We start from the raw sequence: 27,053 nt of genomic DNA, 5'->3' as shown, positions 1-27,053 counted from the left end.
GATTGAAGCTCTCTCCGTTGAGAATCCTTGGATGGGATTCGTGCTGCACGACGTTGAAATTATGATGGAGTCAATAGGTGTACTCACAGAGATAAGCGGACGTCGATAAGACGCGTGTTTAGTGTTCGGGACGATTTTCTCGAGGCGCCAGCTATTGCCGTCCTTTTCCAACAACAAACATCCACCATTCTCTGTCCTTGTTTAGCAGTGGCGACTGTCGCCAGCGTCGACTATCCTTTTTGCCGATAAAACAACTACAAGCCAGTTTTAAGGGAAAAAATAAACGAAACAAGCTGATAGCTCCCAAAGGATTTGACCGTTCTCAGACGGTCGAGGACATGGTTGTCTGTCTACTTGAGACAAGTTTTTTCCAACGATTTGAACTTATCATATCAGTTTATTGGAAGGGTGCTTTTTCTCCTCTTAAAACCATACTGTGACTCGAAAAATATTCAGGTTCAAGGCATTAGTTGCCTTGGGCAGTAGTTGGTTTCAGGCACTTGCAGGCACTTGTGACTAAATTGATAGGTACAAAAAAAAAAACTGGGGAAATTATAACTAGGCTTACAATAATATATAGAATCCTCGTATCTACGAAGCTTACTTCAGGCTCATGATTATTTCATAATAATTATACTTGGATTTATTGCTTCAAGAGGTACAATTTTCATCATTTGAGTGTTTGATTCCGGAAAGGGTGATAAAGTGTAATATTATCATTATATTATCGTGATTTTTTTTCTTGATATTTTTGATATTTGAATCGTTGTGATCGTGGTAATGTGAAGTTGAATTAGAAATTCATCGTGAATTGTAATTTGTATTATTTGTGTCTTGTGCCAAATATATAATTATCGATAAACAGGTACCTTTCTGTCATAGGTAGACTAGACCCATATGATTATCCCGCAAGGGACTCCCCACCCATAAAAAGTCATACAAATTTACTTTTCACCTATAAATATACTCTATCATATTCTAAATTCTCAACAGGTAAGTTCATGACAAGTATAAGTCTATCAATCAATGCATGTTGTCAATTATAATATATTTGATTAATTTATGAGGGGGGTTACTGACGATCTTTCTTTTGTGAGGATCACTAGAATATGATGGTTCATGGGTTGCGTGGGTGCATCATTTGGCTTATGGGTAGGTGGGGGAGTGGGAGACAAACCTCTGTAATGGACTCCCCTTGAGAGAATCCTGGATACGCACTGCTAGTGCATCGTCTGAATAACTCTGTTGAATATTCATACCAGATTCAGGAGAGTAGGCTCTCTTAGAAAGAAGGCTCAGATTTTAACCTAACTCTACAATAATATTGGATTATTGTTTATAGTCTAGTCACTGATGTAAGTGCTGTTGTAATTAGACCATAAATGAATACGCGTTTTTGAAGAAAGAGACAGTGATTGAAATTTGATACCGTCTCGCTGTTTACGCATACCAAACGGGATTTGTGAGTTCAATGATTTTTAATTGTTGCAATGTTCATGTCGTGTAATGTGTAAATTATACTCAATTTATACCTTTATTAATTTAGTAAAAAAATCATTCGCGTTGTCTACTTGTAATATGAATTTCTTGATTTCTTTTCTAAATAACTGACGTGACGTTATTTTCCTTGTTGTTACTGGAAGTGAATTGAATATTTTTATAGCTATGTATTTGAAGTGTCGTCTGGAATGTTCTAATCTTGGTTTTGGGAGGTTAATGTCCTGTGAATTCCTGAGGTTTATTCTTTCTTTCATCTGTTGGATATAGAAATTATTTTCAGCTAAATCCAGAATTGCTTTGAATAGAAAACAATGTCTCACTGGTAATATTGATAGTTCTCTGAAGAGCATCATTGAACTATATTGTTACGTTTATTACAAATTATTTTTAATATATGTTTCTGACCAGTAATCACAGGTTCAACATGAACATTGTATGCACTCCCATAGCATATTAATCCATAATTTATTCTAGAACCAATAATAATTGTATGGTATGATTGTAACAATAGTTCTTTTGGACATAACTGTCCAAAATAATTCACTAACATAACTGTTCAATTTAATTCACTCAATTTGTATGTTGATACTTATAATGGTTGAAATTTATTTAATGACTTACAATTTACAGGATAAACAGTATACGATAACAGCTTACAAGATGATTGCAGTTTGCGAAAATGTCTCAATTTTTATACAAATGTCGGTTCAATTTCTATGAATGACTTATATGCCGTTTGTGGCCAGTTGGCACGGGTAACCTTAACCCTAAACAGGATTCAGGCAGCAGCCCTCACACGCACACACTCGCACATATCCTGGTGTGACGTCATACGTGACAGCAGCCAGAGCAGTAGCAGGCGCTTGTAGCGTGTAGGAGGACGTACGTAGTCGTAGGGGTTGTTTCGTACATATATCCGCCACCTCCTCATCTCCACTACACGCTTTGAGGGGGGGGGGAGAGTGAGTGAGTGAGTGAGTGTGGGGTGAGAGGCCGCCCCTGAGCTAGCAGGACGGCTCCCAAAGGCACATGAAAATAATACTCAGCTAAAAGCATATCTGTGTTGCACGTAAGTGAATTTGTGTATCGGGGGGTAGCACCGACGAGATGACTGCGATGATCATGATGATAGTTGTGTTTTTTAACCCTCCCTTGTGGACCCCACAGGGTTGGCGCGGGAAGGGAAAAGGGTAGTAGCTACCCGATATCAACACACATACACAAAGTACAACACTGTACACCGCCCCGTCAAACTGTTTTTAAATACCGCCCGCGGAAGAAGCAGCGGTCCTGTCCATTCAACCCCTACACACAGCACAGCTAGGACTACTACCCCTGGCTGAATTTATTCGGCACGACCTGTATCGTATATCAGCCGCACATCTCTCAATGAATATTATTAGATATTCAAACTGACAAGTGCACAACTGCTACTCACTCACTCCTCATTCATCTCATATGCCCCCTGATCCTAGCTATTATACCTATATTTGTATGTAGATGTAGTTGTATGGCTTGTAGCAAGAGCCCACGCACCTTGTTGGCAATGCATTGTCCATCCGACCGGAAGCGAGACCAGCTTCCTCGCGACTTGACAATGGTGCACTCAAATGGAAGCAAACACCGAATGAACTGCAACTACACAACGCTTCATTGGGTTACTACTCACTAATAATACCTAATAGAACAGGAGGGTGTAATCTGTATTATGTACCTACTTCCTAAATCCCAGTGTGACCATAATGAACTGCTGTATAGGTACTGTATTCTATCATTGAAAAAACTAGGGAAACATTATTGAAGCTAGAAGTACACTTGACACAGAAATAATATTGAACATCTAGCTAACATGCCTATTTTGGGCATGGAAAGCGTATAAATCAATACATCCATCTAAAGGTACTTCTAGCTAGAATAATTTCCATATCACCGTGGTTTAAAAGTTAAAATGCAAGTTTAAAAAGCAATTGAATAATACTAGTCTCAATCTTGATTGTATGAGTTCAACAGTTGTTGTATAAGTTTCTAGCTTTTTACTACGATGCATGCAGTATGGATTACCGAAACTTTTAGAAGCTACAATGAAATTTTTTCAAAGCCTGTATTATTCAAGATATAGATTCGATAGAATCCCATCGAAAAATCAGATGGTGGAGAATACAGGAAAATGTACAGATCATATAAGAATATCACTTCGATCACATGACGGTCAAGCGAGACCCTTTGGCAGGTGGATTTAGAACATTTTCGATCCTTGTGCAATGAAGTGTTTGCCCCCATCCTGTTATGTTCAGTGACGTTATTCCACACTTAGACTTTTACTCGGGTATTCCCATTTCCGTCCTCTGTACAGGTTGTGACATCCTAAATTTATTAAGACCATGAAAGGAAATAAATCGAATAAATACAAAATATTATTATTGTCAAACGCTAGAAAGAATATCAAATGTACTGTTACCTGATAGCAATAAAGCTTACTTATCAACAGCTGAGACTGAGATAAGAGCACCGTTCTATACGGCATATTTTGGAAAAATTATTTATTGGAAATTATAATTTATTGCAGATAATTTGTAAATTATAGTAGTCAACCATCAAATTTAGAGGTTACAACTTTGTTTACATTATTGAACAGCTGCTTTGAATGCAGTCAAGGAATTAGTTTAAATGAATTATTCTCTATACTACTGACCTTACGTTTGAGACAAAACGATGATATAATTACTTCTAGAAACAATAATTATTGTAAAAAGGATAAGAGTTTCAAAATATAAAAATATATTTACTATTGTTGAAATAATTTATTAATGGAAATGTACAATATGTTAAATATTATAAAAGCGAGCAAGATCATGATACAATCATTATCACTGATAAGTTTGAGGTTATAACAGCAAGGACTCAGTATAAGATTTTTTTTATATGTGTGACGTCTCCATCTGGGGCGTTGCTCAAATAATATCAGGACCCCCCCTAGGAGCGTTACAAGGTCCATCGAAGTTATAATTTCCAACTATTAGACAGTCTATACTCTATAGCTCTTGGTGCACATGGAGTTCCAACAAAGCTTATCAAGATGCGACAAATATCTAAACCTTGGAGGCATATACCAGTTTTTATTGATATATATTTTATGTTTCTAAACCTATATGGATGGAGGCATACAGAGATCTATTGTGTTTAATATTGGTTGAACATAGAAATTGGTTGACAGTTATTCTTTCCCATTCCACCGGCGTTGAAGGAGAGGTAATGTTATCTCTTGAATTTTCCATTCAGATAGGTTTTACCCAAAACCTATTTCATAGGTCAACCCATTTCAAAAATTCTTTTCATCCGATTGGCACAAATCCACGTTTTGGAAAATTAACAATCATGGTCCTTTTCAGTTATCACACCACTAGACCAAATCCAGCTTGATGGAGTGCTATTGGATAGACCTATTCACAGTCAATTTTTGTATTGTCTTAATGAATATTCTGTGAATAGGCCAGCTATCTGTAGAGATCAGTTTCATTATAGTACTGTATCACATAAGGCTCTTGTGGCAATTTTCAAATTGAAATCAAACAAAATGAGATTAAGCTGATAGATCTAGTCTTAGAGCCTTATGTCGTCTCCACGTTCCCCATATCAATCAACAAGAGATGTTGTAAGCATCGCACCATCCTCATCAAATCACACCAAATTCAAATAATTTGAAATCGATGAATGTTAGCTCAATTACTATTGTTTTAGAAATTAAAATCAGTCTTCCTTATTGCACCTTGATTATGGCCTTGACAATAGCAGTTGATTTCAAAACATGGATCATCTCTCATTGTTTCGAGGAATCGATAAACACTATCACAAACACTATTCAGGGTTGGCAATGTGATTAGTAGTGCAATTCCCACTTCTAAGGGCCAACATGACAGGTCATTGCATTACAATAGAGGTCTGACCGTAGAGTGTGAGATTCGAAACCAACCGGTAGTGATTTTGAAACAGGCATACTGAAGTGACTCTGCAGCCTAATTCTGATGAGATTGAGCTCACACGGGAAGAGTGCTCTCAGCGTCAAAGGCCTCATCCGGGTCCAGGCAAGGATGCTTTCGGTATTTGATTGACTCTTTACCAGGAGTGTACTCTTGTCAGTAGTTGGGCAGGCCCAACGCTCAACGCTCAACTCAGCCGGCTTTTGAGCGGTGCCTGCTACATTAAGTGTGTGTAGTCTGGCAGCGACTCATCTTATTCCAATGCCTCTATGATTTATTCGCCGGTTGCGTTTCAACTGGATGGACGTGGCGCCTCTCAGCCCAACAGAGACAGCTTTTAGAAGCGCCTCTTCCTCTTCCTCCATTCCATCACACTACTTTCATCCGAACATCTGTGAAGGCGAAGACAGAAGTGCATTTCACCGTGTGATGCATCAAACACCCCCGCAATTCACTTATTATGCTGTCTAGAGCTCTGCTTTCCGTTCCAGAAAGATCCTCCAGAATTTTTTAGGATAAGAATTGAGTTATGCCTTGAGGAATTCCCTTGCATCATATTTTCAGGAATGCATAATATTTTTAGGAATATTTGAAATCTTGAAGTGAGATGGAAAATTTGAGCTGTGGTTCTCAAATACGGTACGACAGTTGTATTGTTATATGTTGTTTAATTTCACATATATTTCCTCTCTTGAGCTCTAGAATGAATTGAAGATTATCGGTCAATTATCATTTCCTGGTGTGAGATTCATTTGTAAATGAGCAATGAATCATGGAATTTTATCCTGACATGTTTCTCTCATCAATATTTGAATTTATTGGTATAATCAACCAATTATGCTATGGTTGTGCTAGGTCTAGAAACTCCGATTATCTCAATTTAGCCATTGTAGAATTGGGATATAACTAGACAATAACATACATAATATACATAATATCATGTAATAGTTACAATCAGTTGTCAATCATTATAATCATATGTGATCATTGAATGATTGCTACCAAAACCGGATTATGAGTGGTCGATTGAATTTATGATCATAATAAGAGTGGCACTCACATCTACAGTTCTACCGGAAAGTGATTTTGAATAACTGAGAGGTAGTAAAGAGGTATTTTACTCATAGTAAATCTCCCAATAGAAATTTCAAGATGATAAGAGTAGCTTATTCTATTTTGTAATCATTTATCTCTTGAAGAAAAATTCATTCATTCAAAATGTCGCTTAAATGACTCTAGCGACTGTGCTGAACACTTGCTGTGAAATTACTATCCAATTCGGCTATTTAGATTTCTGTGAATTCAGTGTTAAAAGTAGCTCAATGCCTAATTTTCACCCACTGAATGATTCTACACTGGAAACAATTTTTTATTAAAACTATGTGAAGCCAGTCTGGGAGCAGCTAATCAGAGCATCGCGTTCTCCGTGGAGACATGCTGGCGACACGTGGTTGGGGAAACAAATTCAAGAGAGAGAAATATAAAAACGGCAGCGATTACAGTACGTCACAGGGCGTCGTCCGTCCAATTAACAATTAACAAATTAATTAATCGGATCCGGAGGAGATTGATGGCAGCGCTGAATTAGTAACGGGCGACCGCTCTCGACGCGATAAAATGATAGAAAACACGGCGCTTATTAATTTTGGCCGAGTCGGAGTCCCGCTGGACGGAGAGTCGCGGACGGACGCGCCGCTAAATTTTTAATTCAAAAACCTATATTCGTAAATACTCGCGTGGGAAAATATTCGACGCCCTAATTGGATGATCGCGTTAGGAGCCCGTCAAAACTGGCTCTAAACAATTTATTTCTATTTCCTCGGCGGACCCAGTTCGATGAATCCAATACGTCCGAAAACAACACGGTAACCATTTTTCACAATGACGGAAACCGAGCAACGTGCATTGCTAACCGGCAACTGTGAAATGAATTCCCGATTGTGTAGTAATTAACTGGGTGCATGGGGGGCTTCAATGGGATAGTATTGCATGTAGTAGATCACTCATTAGCTCTATTTCTGTACAAGTATGATAGGTGGAGTGTTTGAATGACAATAATTCATTTCTCATCGGGGTATTCAAATTCTAAATAGTTTACGAATTTGAAGCTTTTTGTACTTCTGTGACCAAAAATATACTTCAGTTTATCATGTTCTACAGGTAATACTTTTCTTCTTTCACTTTTCATTATCCAATGAATTCTTCCTCCCTTATTCTTCCTTCTTCTTTTTTTTATTACTACTCTATGGCCCGGTTGCACAAAAGACGGTTAATTTTTAACCGTGATTAATTTTACGAGAACCAATCAGAAAAGGCCTTATTGATAAGTCGGCTTCTCTGATTAGTTCTCGTGAAATTAATCACGGATAAAATTTAACCAGCTTTTGTGCAACCGGCACTAGCTACTTGATACTCGATTGTCGTCTCTTTGTGACAAACTAACTCTTCACTAGATCTGGAAAAAAAGCGAGTAGCCAACACTTGTTACATCACACGTGCTCAGAACGCCCAGAGCACATTGACTAAAGAAACAGTATGTCATTATTTGAACTCATTTCACAAACATTTTTCTAAACCAATATGATGTTATCTGTATCTCTTTGCTTTAATAGAACACATCGTCCAGAAGAGAAAAATGGAAAAAAATATTTAGAATTTTCTGACTTTTACAGGTCACTGTGACTTATTCTAGAGTGATATTCCTCAGTGGTTATTTTACACCACCTGGAGAAAAAGTAAACAGAGCGGACTATTTTTCATTGATATCTTGAGGTTTTAGAATCATATCCAACCTTTCAAAGCTCACTTCGGTTACTGAACCATACACAAATACAATTGAAGTTTGCATAAATATACATCTAACAAAGCAAGACAGTAAGGTGATTTGAAAGTCGGAAACTCACTAGAAAAATTTGTTTGGATGTTTTTTCAAACAAACTTCATTACTTTCTCCAATAGTCTAACAGTATACTTCATATGTTAACGTATATATTATGTTCGACAAATAATTCTAACTGAAAAAATATCAAGGTGTAAGATTACATTATGTTGATTGCGTGATGTGTTATTAAACTCCAACTTGATAGTTAGAATATTCAACCGATAAGAACTCAACTAACCATATCGAATCACTTGATTGGACGCACAATTGCATACAAAATAACAATCAAAGTAGCAGCATGTAAAAAACTCGGCGAGCTTGTTGAATTTGTGAGGGCGAGGGTGAGCTTGAGGGGATCCGAGCGACAAGTTGATTTCCAACTGAGCTTCTGAATAGAAGTATTAAGCTGGCTCTTGGCTAAGATTAATTCTCAATGCAGATTAAATCATCCCTCAACAGCTTTACATTCACTTTTCAATGATCCTAGGAGTGCACACCATTATGGGAAAACAAATCTGTCAAATACACCTTGATGACAGATGCTGAATCACTATTGAAGTAGCCTACATTGTTCAATACAGTTGCTATGAATAATACTCGTAAGTAGATCGTGATCTAATAAGGATTAAGCAATAAAACTAATTAAAAGATTGATTCAAATTATGTTACACGTTTTTCAATCTGGTATTGAGCTCGTATATGAGAGAAGATCAATTAAATTCATCGATTACTTTCACAATAGTTTGTGCCCGAAGTATTGGTAAACTTAATATATTGAAACAGCTAAGAGACTAAGAAACGCCTTCTTCAGCTGTTTTTCATATGTCAAACATAGAGGTAAGATAATCAGAAATGAAAGCGTAATGATGAATCTATAATTCTATAAATCGTAGATTTATAAATGGACTAGCAGGGCACCCGTGCTTCGCTACAGGAATTAAAAGATAAGATTTTTTGTGAAACATTTGTAATCTAAATTCTACCAAAATTGTTATAATCGTTTCTGAAATTAGACCACTTGGCATGAAAATTATTGAGTCAAATCATTCGAATAATTGATTGATGTGTTGGAAGTGCTCTGTAGAATAGTAGTCTGATTGCTGCGAATTTTGTAGAATATTGGGCGGGGCTTAAGAGTCGACCTCGACTTTATTCATTGGCAATTAATATTTCCCGTTGACATTAATCAAATTAGCAGTGATCATGTTACTTTTGTTTTTACTTGATGCAATTGAAGATTAAACTCAAAATTGAGTTGATTCAGAATTTAATGACTCTGGTCAATGTTAATTCTGGTATCCATGGATCACTTAGTCTGGAATTTTTGTCATAGCCTATCGCTTACTTTTCGTTTCACTTATCCAAAAGTGTAAAAGCAGCCAATTCACTGATTCTTTCTTCCATGGAAGTCCATTCATACACAAGAGTCCATTCATAATACTTATTATAACATTTGTTGTGGCTGATTTCTCATGTCCTAAACTTTACAATCATAAATATTAAAGTGGAATGATTTTAATGTGAATTTGCATAGATCTGAATAGAGTTTATTCAATCACTTTGATTATTGACCATTATATTATTTCTTTCTTTTATCTTAGCTTAAAACCAAAAGCTTAGGAATGAAAATTTGGATGTAAACTGACATATAACTCAATTTAATTTCTATCTAAAATATCGGGGCACCGAACTTCGCTCGTTATTTATTTAACCGAACACAATTCTTTAAAATGATTGGGGAAGGACTGACAGGCACAGCCCAAAACCGTTTCTTCCCCGAATTTGGTTTTATACACTAAAAATAGTCCAAAAAGTAGGTTATGCTCCATACACTTGAATTCAGATCCAATTTCCAATCCAAACATTTGAAAACAGAAAAGTTCCAATTTAGATTGTTCACAAACCAAATTGAATAACAAAATAACACTCACTAATCACTTAAAACTGTAAAATAATTATTAACTTTGAAAATTATATACTCTAATGATAATAATGATAATAATGATAATAATGATGATAATAATGATAATAATGATAATAATGATAATAATGATAATAATGATATAATGATAATAATGATAATAATGATAATAATGATAATAATGATAATAATGATAATAATGATAATAATGATAATAATGTTGATAATGATAATAATGATATACTCTAATTTAGAATGATATACCATGTCATGTCAACAAATCAGATTATTTTGATAAAGTGGATTAAAATTTCTAGATTCAACAGCTGGACATAATTCCGTCTCTCTCCCACACAGGCACTCGCATCTTCTGTTAATGACAGACAACGAAATTATCATCTGTTTTTCCAAGGATGAATAATTATTATCCTTCTCATGTCCTTCAGCGAGTTTTCCCAGGGATGAGACCTAGTGCAATCAAACTATTATATCATAAACCTACTATGTTCCAATTTCGTGAAAATCATTAGAGCCGTTAAATATACAGAATATACAGAAATTGCTCGCTTAATATAATAGGATTAGCAACTTTAGTATTTACTTGTGATCTATCAATATCAATAGGTTTGTCTTGTGTCATGTAATGACATCATGAAAGGAAATAGGAGCAGCTGACGGAAGATTATGTTTTTTCGATTTTGTTTTTAGCTGATATTGAAACATGAAAATATCAGGCCCAGTAGCACAAAAGCCTGTTCAATTTCAATCAGGATTGAATTTAATGAGAATTGATCAGAGCAGTGTTTTTTTAATAGAAGACTTCTCACATTGGTACTCGTAGTATTTAGTCCGGATTATGAATTAACAGACAGTGCAATTGGCTCTTTCAATGCCATGGCTGCGTACAAACATAGATTAACAGAGGAACCAATACAACAGAAGCTGAAGAAATTGGTCACATTTCTGTCACCTTACATTCAACTACCATATGTTTGGAGAGATCGATTTTACATTTCTTTTGCTATCATCAGGTCACTTTCTGAACCTATTCTTCCAGATGTTCCATGAATACTGCAATGTTTTAAATTAAGGTTGTCAAATTTGTTAACTCAACTACAGCTATTGAAATCTTTTTTATTTGCTCACACTCTCTTAGGTTTCCAACAGACTATGGAAAACTTTTTTCTGTTCAGCTGCTACTTGAGTGACCAATAATCCTTTCGTAAAGAACTTCAGCGAATTTTCCAGAGTTGTGACCTGTTCCAAAATAATGTTTTTTGTCGCAAACCCACAATATACCTGATTTAATCAAAATCCTTAGAGCCGTTTCCGAGATCCATCCGACATACATACATATATCCACAAACACGCATATTAAAATAATTGACTTCAATGACTATGATTTCATTCAATGAGAGCTTATTTCACATAATAATAACAGCTGGCATCAAAAGCAAAAATGTCAAACATGATTGGGATTTAAACAGAAGCAATACCATTATCTTAATTAATATCTTCATCTGATATAAAGTAATCAAATTTTGGTAAGATTCACATCAATATGTCAGCATTGTTTGAATGGGGAGCATTGATGCTATTAATGAAGAATACTGACAGTCAACGAACTGTTATGCATATTCTCCAATATTTTTATCGAAAGCTACCTTCTATTTTCTTTGGTAAAACAATCAATGTTTGTGAATAATTGATTCATGGGAAAAGCGCCTTACTTCTATTGAAGATATTTTTACATAAGGAAAAGCAACAACAGCTATTTGGCCGTTCTAATAAATAACCCCTTTCTTTCGCCCAAGTTAAATTTTGGCCGAATTTCCTCATTCTTTGCAAACAGATTCCACAACCGATACTTCTGAAGTTTAGAAAATATTCTTCATATATCATCCAGTCATAAAAGTTTGTTTTTATGAAAAATAAAAATTATCTATACTCCAAGGTTAAGCTCTGATTGAAGCAGCAGTGCCCAATCAATTTGTTCTCGATAAATGCATTTTAATTAGTTCTTCAACTTGATGCCAACCTAATGAGTCATCTCAACTTAATGCCAACCTGACAAAATTATTAATTTAGTTAAAAAGTAAATTCGTATGTCTTTTGTTGGTGGGGAGTCCCTTGCGGGAAGGTCCCACCGCCTGAATATATCAATGGGCCTTACGACTGTTATACTTCAGCCGGGACCGACAGTTTAACGGGAGAATTAATTTGAATTAATTTAGTTGCCAGTTAACAACTGTTTCGTGGAGGTACTCTCTCTAGATTATAGTTCTATAGTAACATATGATATGGTCATTTCAATTATAATTAAGAGATTGGGAGAAGAAGAATATACATGCTAAAAGACGAACTTATACCCTTAAAAACCACCCTTAGAGTTGAAATATCGCCAAAAGATTTCTTAGTGAGCACCTAGGGCGTATAAGGAAGCTATATTCCAAGTTTTGTTGCAATCCATCCAGTGGTTTTCCAGAAATCGTGATCAGTCAGTGAGTGAGTGAGTCAGTGAGATAAGAAGTTTAAAAGTATAGATTTGAAGGAGGTCGATTTCTTCAATGAAAACGGCAATAATTATACAGCAGTTGATTAAGCATTGACATGTATTGTTGTCATAACAAATAATGATTCATTCCCATTGATAATTCAGATCATTACTGGAATGAGTAAGTTTATTTGACATTTGAAATTGCATGGTCAAAAGAGCAGTAAATCCATGTCAAACTATCAATGGACGTAATATACTTAATCCTAAATCAGGACTCGTTGAATAATCTAATTTATTAAAAATGTTATTGAAATAAGTAACATTTATATACTTTTTAATTATTTATTTTTCAATAAGAATAAGAATAAGAATAAGAATGATTTTTATTCCTTTAGTGCATACAAACAATGCTATCGGAAACGTCAAAATATACATTATAAATACATCAATTGTCATTGATCAAAATTGTTGTTGAAACCAGTAAGCACATGGATTAAGTGAGTAAACTGATAATTAGAACCAGTGATCAAATCGGAAGTTTATGTGATTATTGAATATTATGCAATTATGTATTATTATTGCAATTCATGTGATCAGGAACAGCAGGCATTCCTGATCATTGTTTCAAAATGTCAATTTTCGCCATACACTGATCGAAATCCAAAATTCTATAATTGAATTGTCATATTTTCCCAAGCCACCCATATTTGTCGGAACAAATCAAACCCGAAACTCAAAACAGGAACCGAGCCAATCAAGTTGTCATCCTTGTGCATTCGGGAACCGATTGCTATCGATTGTGCGACGGCCGGCAAGAGTCTATGAATGGAAATTAAAAATTTCATTATCCGTGCCCGTTGGGTTGGACGAACAATATGCAGTGGTTCTGCTTCGTAACATATGCAGTTCGCCACGCGGGTGTGTTTTAAGCGTTAATGGTGTATGAAGCCGCGAATGTCGATTCGAGTGCTACCGTTCTACACTTTTGTATTCATACATATACACTCAAGTATATACGTGCATGCTTCATAAAATATTCCACATATATGCATGATAATATATGTAAAACATACTACATTCATATGAATCTATGTAAGAACAATACGAAAACTTGTATTACCCTTTATTATTTAAAATATTAAAACTAGTTTCGACCATAACTTAGGTAATTTTCAAGTTGAAATTGATTTCATTATATTACAATCACAATATTTATATAATTCAATATAATTATATTCACAATATTTGAAATAATAAAGGGTACTACAAGTTTTCATATTGTTCTTATTAATTAAAAAAGTAGCCCATTCAAGTGAAGTGTTTTTATGAATCTACGTATACACAATAGGTCTTTACAAGTGTACCTATGTTATAAAAGGTATTTGTTTATAACATATGTTTATTTTACAAAAGAAACAATTATGTATGCTACTATGAAGTGCATATTATATAATATTTATATGTATGTGTGTCTCTTTCTACTGACTGGTTCTAGGGTCTCAAGCAGTTGTTATCCACCCTCAATCCACTACTTGTCTATGTTATACTGAAGCCACCACCACCAACACAATACAATCGCAGGAGCAACAAATAATAACGACGGTATAGTAAGCTAGCAGCAAAGCATTTACAGTTTGCAGTTTGAGTTAGTCCCACTCGACGTCGACGGACAATAACGGCGCCGCGTCGGTCGGAGACAATTAACGGCGGATTTCTTAGTTTCGACACGCGTCCAGTGAAAGAAGAGTTGCCGGCTCGATTGCCGACGCCGACGGCGTTGTTGCTGTTTTCAATTTGTTGTCGTCGGCGGCGACGAACGTCGATCGTCGTCATTTGTCAGTCGCTGATGCCGCCGCGTGTCGTCGGCTCCTCACCCCCTCCCCCCTGCCGCAGAATAGGACCCCAAGGGGTGGAAGGGGGACTGAAGACCAATACTCGACTTCCGGACTTCCGGTCGTTCGACCTCCGGCCGGCTATTCACACGTAAACCGAGTCGTCTTCTCCCCATCATCCCTTGTCGGGTCTCATCGATGAAACCGCAATAATAATTATTATAAGAGCTTTTTTCTTTTCTTCTCTTGCTTATTATTTGAAGTATTGTGTTATAGTTGGTATAGTTCATAGCTAATAGTTTGTTACTAATATAGCACGAGTATATTAGTGGAAGGTATTCAATTTTTCCAAGTAATAGTTAAAAAATAAATTTTTCCCACAACAATGAATTTATCGTTCTATTACGAAGCTCAACTTCTTTTAGGAGCTCTATAATTGATAAAAGTGAGCGTTGGAACATGTCATGTACTCGAGCTGAAACTCCTGTTGAAACTCATGTTTGAAACTTGTGTAGCCTATAACTTTACAATCTCAGAGAATGACGATAATATTTATATATTGTGTTTATATATTGCAGAATCCAATTCGGAAGTTCAAATTGATGAATTGTTCATTTGGGAGATGTCATATGAATACCACAAATCACCTATTCAGTTTTTGGGAAAAAAGATTGGTTCATATTATAACCATTCAGGTATTAGCCAAGAATTTCATTCACTTTGATACGTTTCAAGACACAGGATTAAACACTACATTTCTTAGAAACGAGCTAATTATCATTGCATAGCAGGCATCACTCATAGTAATTATTGATTTACTAATACAATTTATAGAAGAGTGAATCTTTTTGGAATGGAGAATTATTTTTCAATTAGAGAAGTATTTTTCATTGAGGAGAAATGACGAAATCCAACAATCAATCTCAACTGTAGAAGTGAGTCCATTTTGTGTCATGAAAAACGTAGTTCTACTAATATGAATAGTTTTTGTGATATGCAATAGGTTTTGATCCGCATGGGGAGTTCAACATCGATGAATTTCAAACCAAACGATTTCATTTCCAATTGATTCACGAAATTTTCCACAAAACTATCGCAATACCAAAATGGCTCACACTCGCTCAGTCTCCGTGGGACCTGTTTTGTGTCACCAGCCACCAGTGATTGATAGTGTCAGTGAAATAAAGATGTCCTCCAGAATCCAGAGTGCTATACAATGAGAGTTGTGCAGCAATGGTCATGGTATTTATGAGAGTTGGGGAGGATTCTGGTTGTTTTTAATTGCTGCATTGGATGACGGCAAGCCGTAGATATAGACCAGGACCGGAACTTGGAAAGCCATTAACCAAGGAGCATTCTGTTGCCGAGCGTCCGCACATGCTGGACAATTAAGCTGCTTCTTCCTCTTTCCAACCCCAGAGGATGCAGTGGACCTTTAGCATGTATCAACCAGACTCACTGCACATTGCCACAACTTCTCGCATATCCTCACTATGATCTACCGGAAACTGTGGAAACAGTTATTGAAACACAAATAATTTGTAGAATGTATTTTTGTGATATAGATACAGTTCTCTCTACTATCCTTACGCCCTCCTCGGTCGAAAATAAAGGCAGTCATTCTATTATATTCTATCCTTACTACTAGTATACCCCGACTTCCAAGAAAACTCATTGATTTATCCCTACTTTTATGTACAGGAAACTACCTAGATCTTTTGAAAACACAATTCTGGAACAAATGTGAAATGTAGTAGAGAGAGTCAGAGAGTTTTGTAAAGGTCACAACTTCATAAAAGTCCCTTCGTACCCTAAAAAGCTCATCATTTTGATATGCTCTTTTGGGGCATGCAATCTGCTTTAAACAAAGACACTTTTTTTGAAACGCTGACACAAAGACAGTTGACCATCGGTTTTATTTGCTTTCAGGTTCTAAAAGCATTCATAGATAAACCAGGAATATGGATACCGTGCTCTTCATTGAAAATACTTTAAAGATAGATCAGAGGAATTTTATAGAATAGTTGTTCCAGTAACAAATATATTTGATTCAGTAATAATGGAGTATTAATATAGTATATTATTTAATATATTACTTTCATATATATTAAATACTCTATTCATGTAGATTCATTCAATGTTTGTGCCAAAATTTATTTATTTTTTCGAAATTATAACTTTTCCAAGATAAAATTTTATTAGAGTGCTGGATTAACGTTGTGATTTTCTCACGGTATCGGAGTAGTTTCATGATGTCATTCCGCACATTACGTAATTAAATTCTGACATTTCCTCTATTGTTTTCAAACGTTTTCCTAGAGTACTTAGAATTGTTGTAAACGCAAAATCATCATAAGAAATCAGTTGAACGTCCATTATATTGCTGAGTCTTCTACTTTGACTGAGGGAATTTTCCTGTACTCTGTCTTTGTTAGTTGTATTCCTTTCTCGTTCTATTAAGGGAAATTATTGTCGTCCCCACCACGTCCTTCGTAATTTGGTAATTTTCTTTTGGATAATATTGCCAGCCCTGATACCTATTTTTGAGCCTGATTCGGTGGACTTGGAGACCTGAACAGGAGACCGCTTTTATCTTCTGTAGAGTACAAGACATGTTTTCTGAGCTTAATTATTTATTGACCTGATTCAATAATGTCTTTTCCAGACAGTTTTTTATTCTCTCTCGGAGACTAAAATTATATTATTGGGAATCATTTATCCCATCAGTTTTGAAATCGCTAATCTTTTTATTAAATTATTAATGGCATAGTTAATTTCCATTCAGAGCGGTTGACTGCTGCACTTTGTTATTATTGTAGGCTATGGATTAGTGACAGTCGAAAACCCATTCAAGGGTGAGTAATGAATATTTTATAGTATTGTTGTATTGTCTTCATTTTGATGTATCAGGTAACAACCTCTGATTTAACAATTATTCAATTAATTTAATTAATTTTTCACTCAATTTTGTAGTCTTACATCTGAGATGTATGACGATATCCTAATGTACAAGAAAGTTATACTAAATGGAGTATATTTCATTATTTTATTAGTAGGTTTTTAATTCCAAGACCCTCAAACCACTAGAATTAGGATCACATTATTGATCAGATAAAAATCCGCAGATCTCAGGGTCTAGCACAATTTCAACAACTAAGCCTTCTCCGACAAAATCATTTGTCACCAGGAGATCGGCTTATGTTGTTCGTGATAAATGTATTTTTGAAGTAAATAGGCCTATACTTTGTACATTCTATAACAACATACTGTTTTGTAATTATTTTCAGAACTATTCTTATTCACATTTGGAGATTACTCAGATTCAAAAGATTTCACAATTTATTCCTTCAACAATTTCTAAAATTACCTCTCTATACCTTATTTTGAGAAATCATTGCCTGGACTACTGTTACACCACTTCGATGCACGCATTATAATTTTGTAAGATAATTTGAAAAACATGGAATGAAGTGTGAACAGATAAATATGCCTGTTGGGATTTGTTACTGGAAATAAATCCGATAAACATCTCAAAAGAAGGGAAATTTTCCCGTAGGTGCTAGATTCTATGAGAGGATTAGCTACTTGAGACGCTCCGTGGATAGCCAATAGTGCATGACTTCTGTGCGGGCAGCTTTGAATACACTTTCCAATCTCTCAACTCTTATAAAAATCTGAATGCAATACTCCATTATTTCTTATTCAAATATTATTAGAATACTCTAGTATTATTATAGCACCTCACTCCATTAGATATTTCAATTTTCAAAAATCACCAACCAAATCAACCCCGACACGTACAAGGCAACAATGCCCCATCAGCTGGAATTCCGCTAATGGCTACACATACACATTGAGTTGAACGCAAACAATGACGTCATTGTATGGAAGCCAACACTCTGTATGAAAGACGAGGAAGCTGTCCGATTCGGAACACCACCGTGGAGGATTGCACGGTGCGTATTAGTATAAGACTGGCCTGCACTGCCTATAATCCAGTGTAATGTATGTAATGGAGGGAGTGGAGACGTGTAGCGTAATTCGGGGGCCGCCAATGCTTCTTATTCAGCAGTAATCGGCTCGATCCTCTGACCCCATCCTCCGCTCTAATCCGATTGTCTCACAGCAGCTTTCTCTCCTACTCTGCTACTGCCTTCACCTTTTACAAATACGGGCATTCTACATACATATAACTAGAGTAGAGGACTTATATCTATACTGTATCGGTGAAGGCAGTATACTATACTGTATCTATACTCTACATAGAGAAAGTCTGTATACAAAATTGAAGGTCTCGCAGATGATCTATGTCTATACAATATCGGTGAATATGTTTACAGTATATTACGTAAACAGTCTCATATTAATCAGAAGTCCCTGGTAATGACAAACTATGGTTGAAGGCAATCCAAATACAGGAGTATATAGATAGTATTTGATAACCTTTGAATGAAATATATTCTTCATTGTGAACACTTTTACAGGAGTGTTTGTTCCATTTTCATGTATATTAATGATTTGTGACATTTCAATCATACATTTTGCTACAAATATCTATCCAAGTCTCTAAATAATCATTTTCTCTCATTTGCGCAGATTACACTTTTCCTGCTTTGTGGGAATTTCAAATTTTGTGGTGTAGGCTCTTGGCTCACTAATTGATTTTGGTTGAACTTTCTCACTGACGCATTATGGCCTCGCAACTAATTTGCTATAATAATCTAAAGTAATCTAAGATGATTTTTTACTATATTACCAACCTGCCTTCTCTATCCATTGGTTTTTGTTAACCTCTCCTATTTCTGTGCCTTGTTTATTCTTATTCATTTATCTCAATGAATATACCTTCATGTGATATATGATATACCTCTTCCAATGAAGTAGCCCCTGAAACTCTATTCTGTGTAAATTAGACTGCTTTTATTTCTGCAGCATTTATTTGTTTATTATTTCATATATGAATAATAATAGGACAGTAAACAAATACTATGCAAGTTAATATAGGTTCTAGAGATAGAGGTAATCTATGTGCATCCATACAAGAGTTAGGGCCTTGCGGAGGATCTATAGTTACACAACTACAAGACATATATTGTATATCAAGGCATATACTACATATCACTGAATATGTATATTGTAGTAGTGGAGGGCCGGGTGGAGTAGGGATGGGTAAGCAGTAAGCACCCTTGGCGCGTATTGTATTTGGTTAATGGACAGATTTATTGTATCTGTTCTGCTTTTCTATCCGATCTTCTACTCGCTGCCCTTCACAGCAGACTTGCTGCCTGCTCATCACTTGGGAGTGAGTGAGAGAGTGTGCCAAGCCACCCAGCCTGGAGAAGGATGGGGAAGAGGGAGAACAGAATGATGGAGAGAAGAGAATGTAAGAATAGAAGGAAGGAATGGGAAGAGTTCAAATAGTGGAATAGGTTGGAGGAGTAGCAGAAGTGTGGATAATCAGAAGAAGGAGTGAGAGGAGGTACAGGAACATTGAATGAGGGAAGAATAATTCTTAGTTAGTAAGAAATTGAGGAAGAACTGTATACCGCACGATGAGAGAGGTGAACAGATAGATACAAAAATACATAAAACATGAGAAAATAAAGATAAGAATATTAAAGAATGATGAGAAGTTTGAAAGTAATTTGGAAAATTCAAAAGGAGAGGAATGAAGAAGGTAGAAGAAGAAGAAGGAGGAAGAGAAAAGGTGATAGATAAAAGTGGAAAAGCAGCATGATCAAGAAAAGAGAAGTACAAGATTAAGAGGAAATGGAAGGCATAGAGGGAATTTAGGAGGAAGAACGATGAAGGAAATTCAAGAAACATTGAGAAATGGGAAAATGACAGACGAAAAATGATGACTGTGAAAGAGAATAATGTGGAGAAAACAGAAAACTTGATAGTAGCTAGAGTAAAGGAGGCGAAGATTGGGAAGAAAAATACTTCGAAGGCGTAGTTTAAGAAGTAGTTGATGAAGTGGAAGATTATGAGGAGCGAAATGACGAGAAGGATGAGGAAGCAAAAAATTAAAATGAATATGAGGAAAAATATGAAAAAGTAGAAGGAAATGAGGAGATGAGATGAAGACAAAACAGATTATGAAGAAGAGAGAATGGGGGAGAGAGTTTGGAGGGCACTGTCAGCTCCTAGTTAGCGGACACTGAGCAAATAGATAAACCGAATTATAGAAAAAGCAAACACGATTAGACACACATCTGTCCCTTCCATCCCTTCTCCTTCTCCTCTCCTTCCTCCTTCCGTGTGAATGAGTGGGGAACTTACTTACTGTAATAGATTTAGGCTTCAGGCAATGCCATTGTGCAACAACTGTAAGCACTCTTCAAAATATATTATCGGAGATGTAATGATAACGTTATCAAGAAGGCTATGACTTTGATTGAGACGAGGGTTCTCCAACATGATAATTAAATTAGAGAAATTATGTTCTCCATTGAAAAGCTTAAAAATGAGAAGACGAATGGGGATGATATTATGAATGCATTCTATCACTATTTTCAGGATGGTTTGCTTATGATGGCAGGCTCTATATATGAGATAATCTTCAAGGTCATGAAATCTTCTCCATTTGTGATCGATTCTCTCAATTTTTTCGCATGAATTATGGCTACCGTAAGGATTGGAGCTGAATTTTTCAGAATGTAAAAGATATAGGAGACTTGGAAGATGAAGATGGATGGGAAAGGTATTAAAACGTTCATTTTTCCTGCATTTTCCAGGTTTAATCGCATCCTTATAGGATTAGTTCCTAGATTAACCCTCAGTAGACATCTAACTCAACTTCCCTGATCATTTCCTCTGATAAAAGACGGCAGAATTCATTTACACAGAGTCTAGCAATCCATACGTACCTTGTGTGGAACTTTCTATTCCTGAATTGAGAGCCCAGGCATGCAGATGTAGGAGGCGTTCGGCAATGTTGTGTGTCCTCGGTATTGCCATACTCTCAACAACATAATTTTTTCCTGATCATGCAATATGTAATATTTGGACTACCCTCCAAATTCTATATCCTATGTCATATCAAGATTGAGTGAAATATCGATTTTGTCTTGAACCATTCCAACTTGTTGAAATACAAGGGTGAAAAGCCTGAATGAGAATTTTAATTTCATTGCTTTCCCATTCTCCATTGCTGAAGGCAATCTCCAGGCATTTCCAGAGTAATGATACTTTCTTAGGCTAGCCTAATTTTCTAAAATTTAAAGGTGAAAAACTTGTATCAGGATGTCAATTTCATAGAACTTCCATTTCTCATTAGTATAATTTTGAATGTATGCTTTTTATACACTTACCTGAAGAGTTTCTTTGCTTTTCAGAAATGGGATTGTGACAACTATGATGAATCCACAATATTACCACAAAAAGTAAAAAACGTATAGCAAAACAGCCCAAACTCCTGACGACCAAACAGGAACACCATAACCTGAAAACCAGCCGAAGAATATTTGATCGAGAAAGAACGAATGAAGAGGGTTGAATCGATTTTCTGTCGGATGGGCGCCGCCAAGAAAGGAAGGAAGAAGACAGACAAACATGTCGAGGAAGAGGAAGAGAAAGAAGAAGAACATAGCAGAGAATAATAATAATTAATAACAACTGTCTGTGTGCGGATGTGAACTGCAGTGGCGCGGTCTCTGCTCTATCCGGACGTCTTCTCTAATGAAGAAGGTTTTCGCGGTTAATGTATTCACAACTTCCTGGGGCTGTGAGGTTCGACAATGAGTATCATTTGGAAAAACGACTTGCTCTCGACCCCATGCGTAAGGCCACCACCACAGCTAGCACACCCCCACCCCTCCCCCACCTCACAATGGTGAAGGCACATATTGGATGCGTAAACAACCGGGTGATCAGTGATCAGTGGCCGCGGTTGGGGGCCGAATATACAATTTTTTCATCTTGTCAATAATGCATGAATTATCAGTTTATGAGTCATGGTTTCATGAGATGTTTCACTGTTTTTTTCTAGTTTCTTGATAGGTTGGGACTGAGAATATTATGATTACATTGTGAATGTGAATTTTATAGTTTATAATATTATGATATTTAATATGATCGGTGTTTCAATAAATCTCAAATTCCTAGATGGTTCATCTGGAGGTAAATGAAATTATTTCTCATTTTCTAATTCTCCTTCCAATCATTTCACCATTGCATATAATGGAACATTCATTTTCATGAATAAATAAATAAACATAGAATGTTGAATGTTTGTGCAACTACGAAATACTAACAAACCCAAATAAGACTCGTGAGGTGATTCTGCAATGATGCCAGATACATACATCTTATATCAATGAATGAGATATGATTATGTGAGGAAACAAATAAGAATTTAATCTCAAATGGAGTAATAGCAAATAATATTACCCATTTGTGGAGCAAAATACGTCTGCACGTAGCATGTTCAGCCTGGTTCAATCACTATCCATTCGCAAACCAAAACCATTATGTCTATTCAAAGTGAACGAATTCCAGTTGAGATCTGAAATCAGATTGAGAATAATTATTGTTATGGTGTCTCCTTTCTGTTTTTGTATAGTTAATGGACAATACAAATTTAAACTCATGGCCTACCGTACTTCTTGTGGGAAAGGAATACGAAAATATTTGTGCTAACAATTCAACGCTGTAAGCCTAGCCTTTAAGCACAGATTCCTCGATGAGTGATACAATCCAGAATATTCATCAGATCGGGAATTAACGTTCAAAAGAACATCAGAGCTCAACAAAACTATGATTCTATGAAGGGATACTAATTCTATAGAAACTCTTCCAACTCTCAATAATTTCTACCTCTCTACATGTTTCAGAAGATAATGGGGAACAAAAGTATCGATAGGCCTACTCGTTACTCGAAAAGAACGGATTTTTGTAAGTGGTTGTGATCACAGACAGAAGGATTAAAACAATGAAACAATAGCCCTTCTACAATTCGTACAAAGTTTCAATTGCGTCACCAACTTGAGTACAATGATCGGCACAATGAGGAATTGTGAGCAGTCCATTTGAATGACACATCTGGCTGATTGTTGAATCGCTTTGTTGCTCTCAATGTTGAAGAGAGAATCACGTTCCTTATTCTCTATTACTCAACCACTTGACTACATTCAAAAATTTTTCAGCTTTCATTTTTAGAAAGATGAGTAGATGGAGCGTTTCTTGATTTGAAATCATGTTCATTGTTACTTATTTCAATTTATTCACGCTCTTATGGCCACCTGTACTTGACTCCTTAATTTTTCGAAAGAAGAATCCAACTTAACTGACTGATGGTACCTATTTTTATTTGATAATGTAGATTTTTTTTCCCAAATAAGAATAATTCTAATAATAATTGATTATGATAACTATAAATTCAAATATCAAATGAACGATAGATGAATATCAATATTTATATAGCTATAAAGCTGTATTATCTAAATTGATTATTTCAAAATAGTTCTCTTGTTCCCCAAGGATTGATTCGGTTGGCTGATTATTATTTTTTTTAATTCTACAACTTACAATTATTATTATTAATATTATTTAATTATTATTATTATTTAATTACAATTATTATTTAATTCTACAACTTACATATTTAAGCTTTTGTTTCTTTTCCCATTACTTTCGTTTAATTATCTCCAGTTATATTTTTAACTTAATTTGAATATTATTTTTTTCCCACATCTCAATATCATGCGATTTCTATTTAATGATTCAAATGTATTGCAATGAACGAAAAAAGCGTATTTCTTTTCTTTTCCCCTATCCATCCTTGCTTTTCTGTAACAAGTGATTTGTATCTTCGTATTGTGCCTTATAACGGAGGGGGATGTAATGGGGAGAATTCTCAATTGTGCTTATTCTAAATGTGTGAATTATGTGAATGATGTGAGAACGCTGAGATGACTTTTATTTTATATTCGATTTTTATTTCACTTTATTAATGTACATATGTATTTTTTATGAGATGTTCATAGGTCTTAGTTATTTCTGGAGGGGATTATTGCCTTGGAGTGAGCGGAGAGACTGTGTTAACTAGTAAAAAAAGAATATAAATAAGTAAATAAAATATAAAATTGATAAATTGCACTCTAGGCTGCAACGGCTTACTTGTCAATTCAATGTTTGATTCTTGTTCTTTTCATGATTTTGTTCCTCGGTAAAACTTTCCAAGCAATCTTAGCATTAGAGTGCCTAGTCCGGGTAGCATTGTCGACCCTGATCACCAAATTCTCTAGTTACAGTTCTCTTTCAAAAATACAGCAAGATTCCTTCATCTACTTCTGTTCTTATCGTAGTAACAGTTTGCAATAGAGCAAAAGTGATGCAGTTTCTCCTCTCGCTCACGGCGGTATCTCTCTCTTACATTAAGCACTTTGTTTTTATTTTTATTCTTATTTTTATTTTCGTTCATCGATAGTAGCCTACTATCTCAGTCAACTAGATTATCCTTTCTTTTTCGAGGTAAACAAAATATAGAAATGCCGTACAGAAAGATGATCAAGTTTACCTGATAAAATTTCGTTTGAGGCATGGCTTGAATGTGCCTATACCACTTCTTCTCTATACCTAATTTAAGTAACTTTTAAAATTAAAAACTAACAAATTTTCATTTAACGTTAATTTTTCTTTTATCACATAGTTTTTCAAAGAAATTATTAGCTTATATCTTTTCTACTTTCTCTTGTCTATTTTTTCTCTTTCCTTTTTAATCTTTTTAATAACCTTTCATGGTAATAATTGATAATTTTGACAATGAAATTGCACAGGAATGCTACAATACAATTGAGTTAGATAATATTCTTCCACCCCTACCAATTAATTTTGTTAATGATGTGGAGAGGAGTTCAATGAGTGTTCTTCACATGAACATACGAAGCCTAAACAAGAATTTCGATGAATTCGCCTACACAATTGAAAACTGTTCCTTAAAATTTAATATTATAGTATTGTCTGAGACGTGGATGAGCGAAGACGAGCCTTTCAACTATGTTTTGAATGGTTACTCGTCAATAAATCAGCCAGGTAAGAGAAATAGAAAGAATCTGTGTTTTCATCAGTAATGATCTGTCTTTTAACAAATTAAACATTGAAATTATGGAATCAGACTCATTGGTACTTAATATTAAAAATCCTATCACTAAAAATGAGATCAATTTAATTGCAATATACAGATCACCCTCTCTATCAGCAAATCTTTTTTTGAATGCTTTGGAAAGTACTTTAGAAAGACTGCTCGCACATAAAAATATAATTCTAATTGGTGATATCAATATCAATCTAAAACAGACTACCGCTATTTCTATTGATTATTTCAACATATTGTCTTCAAACGGTTTCGTCTCCTATATAAATAAACCTACTCGAGTCCAAAATCAATCGGAATCGTGCATTGATCATATCTTTTTCAAAAATAGTTCCTTCAAAGCTGAAGATTCGATAGGTGCTATTTTCAAGACCGATATAACTGACCATTACAGCACCAGTATCCATATTAAAACCGCAGACGGTGGTTCTGATAGGCCTAATTTAGCAAACACTATTACTGAAAAAATTGTTTTCAATAAATTAATTTCAAATCTTGAAAATGAGATTGGGAGGAGGTAATAAATAATAATAACATCCATACACTAGTACACTCTTTTGAACAAAAACTTTCAACCCATATTGAAAATGCAACTATCAAAATAAAGACATCACACAGAAATAAACCACTAAAGAACTGGATCACCACCGGACTAATAAGAGCTATTCAAACCAGAAATAAAATGCACAAAAAACTACAGAAGCAACCACATAATAACGAAATGAAACAATGCTACACTCGCTATAGAAACGTCCTAAACAAATTACTGAAAGAAACCAAGATTAGGTATTACAGAAATAAATTGGAGCAAAGTAGAGGTAACTCCAGGAAGACATGGAATACCATAAATGAAATACTTGATGTAGGAAAGAAAAATTCAAAGACTGATATTGATCCTGAAATTTTAAATAAACATTTTTCGTCTATCGGGAGAGTACTCGCAGAAGAACTGAATAAAGAAAATAAAAACATCCCTCCTCCAACTAGTCAAAATTCCCGTTTTTCACGAATAGGTTTCTCAAATTCCTTTTTCCTTTTCCCGACAAATGAGGAAGAAATTATCAAAACAATTAAAGACCTCAAATCCAGCTCAGCACCAGGAATTAATAACATAAATAATAGCTGTCTAAAAATCAGTGCCCACTATATTGCTAAACCTTTAAAAATTATAATTAATAAATGCTTTGAAGAAGGTTTCTTTCCGGAGGAGTTCAAGGTGGCTAAAGTCATACCTTTACATAAATCGGGAGATGTTGACGATCCCAATAACTACCGCCCAATAAGCTTGCTAAGTGGATTTTCAAAGATCATGGAAAAGCTTATTAAAAAGCGGCTAGTACAATACATGGT

This window comes from Nilaparvata lugens, chromosome 2 (assembly GCF_014356525.2).
Source record: "Nilaparvata lugens isolate BPH chromosome 2, ASM1435652v1, whole genome shotgun sequence".
NCBI lineage: Eukaryota > Metazoa > Arthropoda > Insecta > Hemiptera > Delphacidae > Nilaparvata > Nilaparvata lugens.
This window is presented reverse-complemented; position numbering follows the sequence as displayed.